The following is a 7,876-nucleotide window of genomic DNA, read 5'->3' on the forward strand; positions in this document are numbered from 1 at the left end:
TATATATATATATATTATACACACACGTGTGTGTGTGTATGTATGTGTGTACAGAGGTATGTACGGAATCAATAAAATCGACTAAGATCCTTCCTGTGTTAGGAATTATTATAAAAGACGGTGATCTTGCGGAATCATTAAAGCGTCTAAAAAAAAAAACCAAAACAAAAAACAATAATTTGTGGATTCAGATTACGCCAAAGTCAACTTTGTCTTTCATCTCTGAGGGTCTAAAAATAAATTACCAGTCAAGTATTGGATTCAATGACGTCGACTAACCTCACTCTCAAAATGGTTGGCCTTGTCTCGAAATTATTATTAAACAGCAGTGGATTAATAGAATTGTTAAACATAAAATTCCTTCTGATATTTATTCCCGCTCTTTACGTTCTGAGTTCAATTTTCACTTTTCTAAACGAAGCCGCCATACTTCGTAGCAAGTTTACTAGGAAACATTTTCTGCGTTGTGCTGAACGTAGATAGGCGCCTTTTAAAGTTAATGGTTATAAGGTCACCGTATTAGCGTGTTTTGAAAGATGTAGTGCACTAGTTACCGGTGCATTATCACTATTCCAAGGAAATGTCTCTCAGCATCTTTATCTTTTACTTGTTTCAATCATTAAACTGCGGTCATACTGGGGCACCACCTTGAAGAATGAATTGACCCCAGTACTTATACTAACGTTTTCTTTTGCCAAACCACTAACGTCATGGAGACGAAAACACACTGGCACCAGTTGTCAAGTCGTGGTGGGGGACAAACACAAAGACATACACGCATGCATACATATATATATATATATATATACAATGGGCTTCTTTGAGTTTTCGTCTACTAAATCCGCTCACAAAGCTTTGGTCGAACTGAGGCTATAGTAGAAGACACTTGTCTAAGATACCATGTAGTGGGACTGAGCACGGAAGCTTCTTACCACACAGCCACGCCTGCGCCTTGAAAAATAAGGAATGCTTCACAAATTTGCGTGCCATCCTTGCGCAGAGACCATGCTAATCTCTGTATCGTTCCAATTTTTGTGTATGTACTGCCGAAGGAAGTACTGAAATGGTATTGATGATCCGGTAACAATTGATTTAGTCCCACCTCAGTCGAATGGATTGACGATAGTACTTAGTTTTTTAAAAGCCTGGTACTTGTTCAGTTGCCTCAAACTTTTGCGAGCAAGAACCAGGTGTCATAGATCTACTGACTCATAATCACAAATTATCGCCACGACCTCTAACCTCACTTCCACTACACGCAACTCATCTCTCATCTACCACTATTCAGTGAAATTAACAATTTAGGGCAATCTTAAATCTTTTATCCTTTACTTGTTTGAGTCATTGAACTGTGGACATACTGGGGTATCATCTCGAAGGGTTTTAGTCGAACAAATCGACCTCAGTAATTATTTTAAAGCCTGGTACTTATTTATTGGTCTCTGTGATCGAATCTCTAAGGTGTGGGGGATAAACATAGACATAAAGGCACGTACACACATACACACTGCGGTCATACCGTGAAGGTTTTTAGTCGAAACCTTGATGGGTTTTAGTCGAACAAATCGTATTCAGTACTTATTTTAAAGTCTGGTACTTATTCTATCGGTCTCTCTTGTCGAACCTCTAAGTTGTGGAGTACACACATAGACACAAAGGCTCTTGCGCGCATGCACATGCGCACGCACACATACACACACACAGCATTCTCATTCTCAAGAAAGCATTGGTCGGCCGTGGGTTATCGTAAAACATTTGCTCATGGTACCGTACTGCAGTATTGAGCCCGAAACCTCGTGGTTGCAAAGGAAGCTTCTTAACTACGCAGCCATGCCTGCGCCTATATATGTTTCTCTTTTTTTGTCTTATATCCTATAATGTTAAATGATTTGTATAAACTATATATTATTTGTCGTATATAGTTATATAATATTTACAGCATTTTCTGCATATTTAGTTATTACTGATTTCTACAAGGCAGAAGTCACTCATAAAACCTAATAGCAATGATCGCATGTTCTAGTAGGAACAGTGCAGGGCCACGAAGGTCTTGGCGGCTAGCGGGAAAAATGAACAAATTACCTTCTTTACTTTGCAGTAGAAATATTCAGCAGTCAAATCACTACACCCGATGTCGCGATTCGCTAGAATGTCACCCACGTGATAAAATGTAACCAATCACGACTTCGCGTGAATTGAGATCCATCCCAACATATCAGATACAACACATGACTGTTGCAAAATCAATGTTCCTCTTTGTGATTAATGCAATTATTAAATAGAAATCAATGTTGTACATTATAAATCTAGCTATTTTAGAGAGATAGCTACACGAAGAATAGGGAGGAAAGGGTAACCGGGTGAAAAAGATTGCTAACAGAAGGTGAGTGACCGGAATGACAAAACACGTGGAAAAGTTAGTAACGAATAAAACAGACGAAAAAACAATCGCAGTCAGAGAAGCGCTAAACGGTGTAGAGATCGTAGAAGTGTTGTAACAATCTAAACATAAATGTCCAAATAGCACACAATTAGCTATTTCAAAAAATTTCAGAAAAATCATTTGGTTAGAAAATAATGAAGGTCATATCTCAGTAACTCCGCCGCGGTCGATTTTGCCTTTCGTCCTTTCGGGGTCGATAAAATAAGTACCAGTTAAGCATTGCGGTTGGTGTAATCGACTTACCCGCTTCCCCTAAATTGCTGGCCCTGTGCCAAAAATTTGAAATCAGTAATTATATTTGTATCGGTCGGGAGGTGGGTCGTGTGAACCTTTTTCTCACATCTAGCTGCGGGAATGCAGCATAAGTAAACAAAGTAGTAAAGTTAACTCTGAATAGAACAAATATCAAACTTTAGTAAATTCAGGTCTCTAAAAGCTACTGTAAGCTCTCCAGTTCTCCATAATATGCATACAGACACATATCTAGACCCATACCACTTTGCTGACAACAGCATTCCTTAGTGAAAGTAACGTTTAAACAATTTTTGAAAACTTTTTGATTATAAATAACAAAAACTAAAATAAAAAGTGATTATACATCATCTGATGGAGTACAAATGCATAAGAATAAGTGGACACAGAGTCGTTAATCAATTTAAAAAGCCCCCAAACCATGACATAAACAGAAGCAAAGCATTCCTACCTGTCAACGAACCGATATCCTAGTATTTTTACTTCGTGAAGTCATGTTTACATTTTGGTAGTTTAGTTTAGGAAAATGCAAGCAAGTTTGTACTACAACTACACGGGAAAATTCCACAGAATGACATATCTACAAAAGATTTTAAAAAATTGAAGGATTAGTGCAAAAATCAGTATTCTAATTGTAAGGGGTTCATTTCATGAGCATGATTCCCTATATATATATGTCATTATATGTAATAAATTGTCAAAAGCTTGTGGAATAATGTTTGTCGAAGCCGGTAAACATTTTAACAGAATCATCCACTACACACACACACACACACACACACACACACACACACACACACACGCACACGCACACAACTGCTTCGAAACCTCCAGCTTTTATACCCATTTATACCAATATACCAATGATAATTAGTGCACTTGGTTTTGTGAGTAAATGTCAGTGATAATTGGGATAAGCTAGGGCTTTCAGTAAAAGAAATCAACCAGCTAACTCGCATATTACGAATACAATCAGTAAATGGAACAGGAAAAATATGCAAAACTTTTCTCAGGTTTAAAATGCGATAGTGTTTTCATTGTCTAGATTTCAACGATGAAACAGTCTTTGTTAGAAACCAGTTCCTTTCTCAGAGGAAGAATTTAAATAAATAAAAAACAAAAGAAAATATGTATCGATATAAATACACACGCACACACGAGAGGATGCTGAAAAGTCCCTGGCTTTAAGAGTATCGCGAAAGACCTGGCTGGAGGCCCAATCTTCCAGGTTCTTTTACAGGGCTTAGAAAAGCTGAAGGACCGCTATAATAAGTGTTTGAAATTGCTCACCTTTTCACCCCATTAACTTTAAAAGGTGCAAACCATCTACCATCTACCACCTACAATCCTCAACACAATGCCGAGAAACTTTTTTTTATCTATGAGCATGCATGGAATTTCCATTCTTAAAACCACGCGTATTCCAGAACAGTGACCGTCAAAACAATTTCCTTGTGTGCGCGCGCGCGTGAGTACGTGTGTATGTGTATTGCTAACTTCATCATTGGTAATCTTATTTCTCAAACAATTGTGATATCTATATGGTCATAATCATTGATCACTAGCTTCAAAATTTTTAACGTCTATAGGCGAGGCTGTGTAGTAAGAAGTTCCGAGTTTAGTCCCCCTGCGTGACACGTTAGGCAACGGTCTTCTGCTATAGCCACGGGTCGACGGAAACTGAAAGAAGTATGTGTGTGCGTATGCGCGCGTTTGTGTCTGTTTGTCCCCACCACCACTGCCACCACCGCTTGACAACTGGTGTTGGTGCGTTTATGTTCTCGATACTTAGTGGTTCGGCTAAAGAGCACGACAGAATAAGTACTAGGCTAAAAAAAATCAATAAAACTAGAGTCGATTCGTTCGACTAAAATTCTTAAAGGCGGCGCCCAAGCATGCGCGCAGTCTAATGGTGAAAGCAAGTAGGTCGAAAAGATATCTAGCTAGCTTGGTAGGAGTACTCTGTTACCAGAGGATTATTAATGGATACACCCCTTCATCATTGCCTTCGTCATATTTCAAAGAAAATGCATAGCGTAAGTCTGAAACTGTTTAACATCATACGAGAGTTTGTAAACACTCGCGTCACCGAAGCACAAGCTTCTGCCTTAGATTGTTACTTTTACTTGAAATTATAGTGAAAAGTTTACACCATAGTTTACAGTTTACACCATAATTTACACTGTAAACCATAAGGTTGCTTAAGCCTTGGAATAACGAAAACTGGAGATTGGGATTAATTGCACGTGATGGTTATTTTCACACTGTAGCTGCACTATCGTGTCAAACTTAGTCCACTCTAAATTAAGTATTAGACAAAAATAAATGTGCAAACTATAGGCTACATCGACCTGATTTGATATATGTATTTTGAGGCAGATATTATCCGATCTAAAAGGAATTACCGTCAGATGATATTTTGGTATACAAAAGAAAATCAGTTTCAGATAATGAACGAATTTATAGGTACAACTGTACACCACGGAATCTTTGTGCTTATTAGAAGTGTGAACACAAAGAAGAGTAAATTTCATGAAACAAGTTAAATATAGATAGAAAAAAAATTAAGGCGGAAAGAGGGTGAATGAATTCGAATAATAGACGGATTAAAAGGTTACTTAAGATGAGTGTAGTGTGCTAGAGAGAATGTAATATCCGCTTAATACATATCTTGATTCGACAAGCTCTGGGCCGCACAGTGCTTTCTCAGAAAAATGCTACAATATTTTTCAATATAGTACAGTAAAAATCTGTTTCCATAGAATATAAAAGCTTTCTGTGGAAGACTGATGGGAATATTATCTGCATGAACTTCAAGGGCTAGGTTGCTATTTAGTTAGATAATTTAGGAGTTAGTTATAGGTTTACTATTGAACTTAATTACCGACACTGTTTTTGTACATAGGGTAAATGTGTTTCTTTGTTGTAGCTTAATTGATAATGTTAGTGCTTAATCTTCCCTAGAATTAAGATGGAATGAATGTAGTGATATATATGGGATGTTTGTTCCCAAACAACACTTATTTTAGTGGTATTGATATCGCCGATTGAATGGTACTGCCCAGGTGTCGAAACCATAGTGATATCCGTGGGGCAGCTGATGATGGAGGTATGTTGGATTGTTGGTATGCCCATTATTGTATGTGCGGAATAGTTTTATAAGACATCTAGTTGATATATATATATATTCTGCACATACAATAACGGCCATACTAACAAACCAACATACTTCCATCATCAGCTGCCTCACGGATATCACTATGGTTTCGACACCTGGGCAGTACCATTCAATCCGATATATATATATATATATATATATATATATATACACATATATGTTTTTGTATTTGTATGTATGCATGCATATATGTTTGTATGTGTACAATCGAGTATGTCGTATCACCATGCACAATGCTCTCACACACAACTGAGTGTATCTGCATTCTACTCTCACTCCAACATCTCACCCAGGATGTAACTGCTGGAGTAAAGGTTGCAAAAGCACTTTAATACTTAGTTACCGATACTGAAAGTAATAAAGCAGAAGTGGACTCGGCGGGATTTGAACTAGAACGCATGCGTGCGTGCATTAGTCGTTATAAAATTAATAATGGGTGAGAGGAATAAGACATCGTTCACTGTTGAAACATCTAACTCTTCTGATAGTATATTCTTCCAATATTGTAGAATGTCATCAAAATTGTTTCTGCTCTTGTACTTAGATAATTTGTAGAATTGTTAATATTTTTCAGTAATAGGTTCTTCATAGCATTATTTTGTTCCCTTTATATATGGTGTCAAAATCAGTGTTATATTTTTTCAAGCTACTTATGTAATTGAATAATGGTGTTATATTCTCTTTTCTATACATCAGGAGAAAGAAGCACGGTCACTTACATTTAATTTTCACCATATCTGTATAGTTTTTTACGCGCTATATTAAACTCTGTTTAATTGGAAGTAACTTTTGCTTCATACATAATCACTTCAGTATTGTATATCCGATTAAGGAGGGTTAAGTTTAATTTTCTGTATGTGCAGTTAACCACAATTAATTTTGTGGGTTTATGTGTTTTTCACATTGAGTGATACTGCTGTGACATAGTTGTAAACTTTTTATATTAAATATTTTATTATATCGGTGTTGGGAAAAGGTTATCTTATAGGGCAAGGAAGTTTTTACATTTAACGCTCAAAAACGGAGTTATAAACTAGATATTTCGCATCCCTTCTTAATATTAGATGACGGAGCAATCCAGTGGCTAATGAATTATTTTATATTATAAATAGTTACTTTATTTAAGATTAATATGTTTGATGACAGTTTGGAAACCCTTCTAAGAATATTATTAATCGGGTTTTTGAAATTATGGTTAGATAGCAGCAGTCTCTGCAAACTTATATTTTTCACTCAGTTTACCACAAGGCTGGAGTTTGTCTCTGATTAACTGAAAGGTAACTGAAAGTTAGTAATACTAAGGTTAGTAGTGATAGTTACTTTTAGGCCGAGATTTTTGAAAATATTAACGAAGTTTTTTCAAAAGGTATTTAATATATCTATTTACACATTGAGATATTAAATATATGGATTTGAATACTGAGATACTGTCAATCTGACATTTATTGTGGTAAATTTCTTGCTGAGTACCCCTCGGATATGAAAGTGAACAAGATATGATGTGTCAAACTACATCATATTAACGTTGAAGGAACATGTGGGGTTTGATTTTTTTAACCCAAGCAGAATCTACATCGAAGTGAAAAGTCTAGCGTGCATAATGATATCTATGCTATTATTATCTATAATGTTATAAACTCTAGTGAAATCTCGGACATTAGTGAGTGCAAGTTGAGATAAACAGATAAAATTTGACATTATCGTATTGTGTAAACTTGGAGTCGTATTTATTATATATATTTAATAAGCTAATTACTCAACTGTTTTTTCCCATTGCTGATGGCTTGTCGGCTTTCTGTTATTACTGTGAACTTTGCTTAAAGCTTTCTTGCTAATTATTTTGATCACTGTTTTTGTGGAATTAATTCATCTACTTTTGTGATTGGAAACAAAATTCTCCTGTGTGGCCATAAAGTGATATAGATTTCGCATTTAGCAACGCATTCTAATATATCTTCTAATTAAACTCTGTGTGTGTATGTGTGTATGAGAGAGAGAAAGAG

At 36.1% G+C, this 7,876-nt stretch overlaps 1 protein-coding gene and 1 non-coding gene across 4 annotated transcripts in view; both read right to left on the minus strand.

Moving 5' to 3' along the window:
* The window catches only part of LOC106876578 (uncharacterized), a 90,010-nt gene that overhangs the window by 63,641 nt on the left and 18,493 nt on the right, over positions 1 to 7,876 (minus strand). The window contains exon 2 of one of the 3 annotated variants that reach the window (XM_052972751.1): positions 3,147 to 3,275. The exons of the other annotated variants lie outside the window; for them this stretch is intronic. The gene's annotated coding sequence lies outside the window, so the exon portion shown is untranslated. The remainder of the gene's footprint in view (positions 1 to 3,146; positions 3,276 to 7,876) is intronic. 3 annotated transcript variants of the gene reach the window in all.
* LOC128249456 (U6 spliceosomal RNA) lies at positions 956 to 1,059 on the minus strand. The gene has a single exon (XR_008265576.1). It is a non-coding gene; the product is annotated as a U6 spliceosomal RNA (small nuclear RNA).

The sequence above is a fragment of the Octopus bimaculoides genome, chromosome 14 (genome assembly GCF_001194135.2).
Source record: "Octopus bimaculoides isolate UCB-OBI-ISO-001 chromosome 14, ASM119413v2, whole genome shotgun sequence".
Taxonomy (NCBI): domain Eukaryota; kingdom Metazoa; phylum Mollusca; class Cephalopoda; order Octopoda; family Octopodidae; genus Octopus; species Octopus bimaculoides.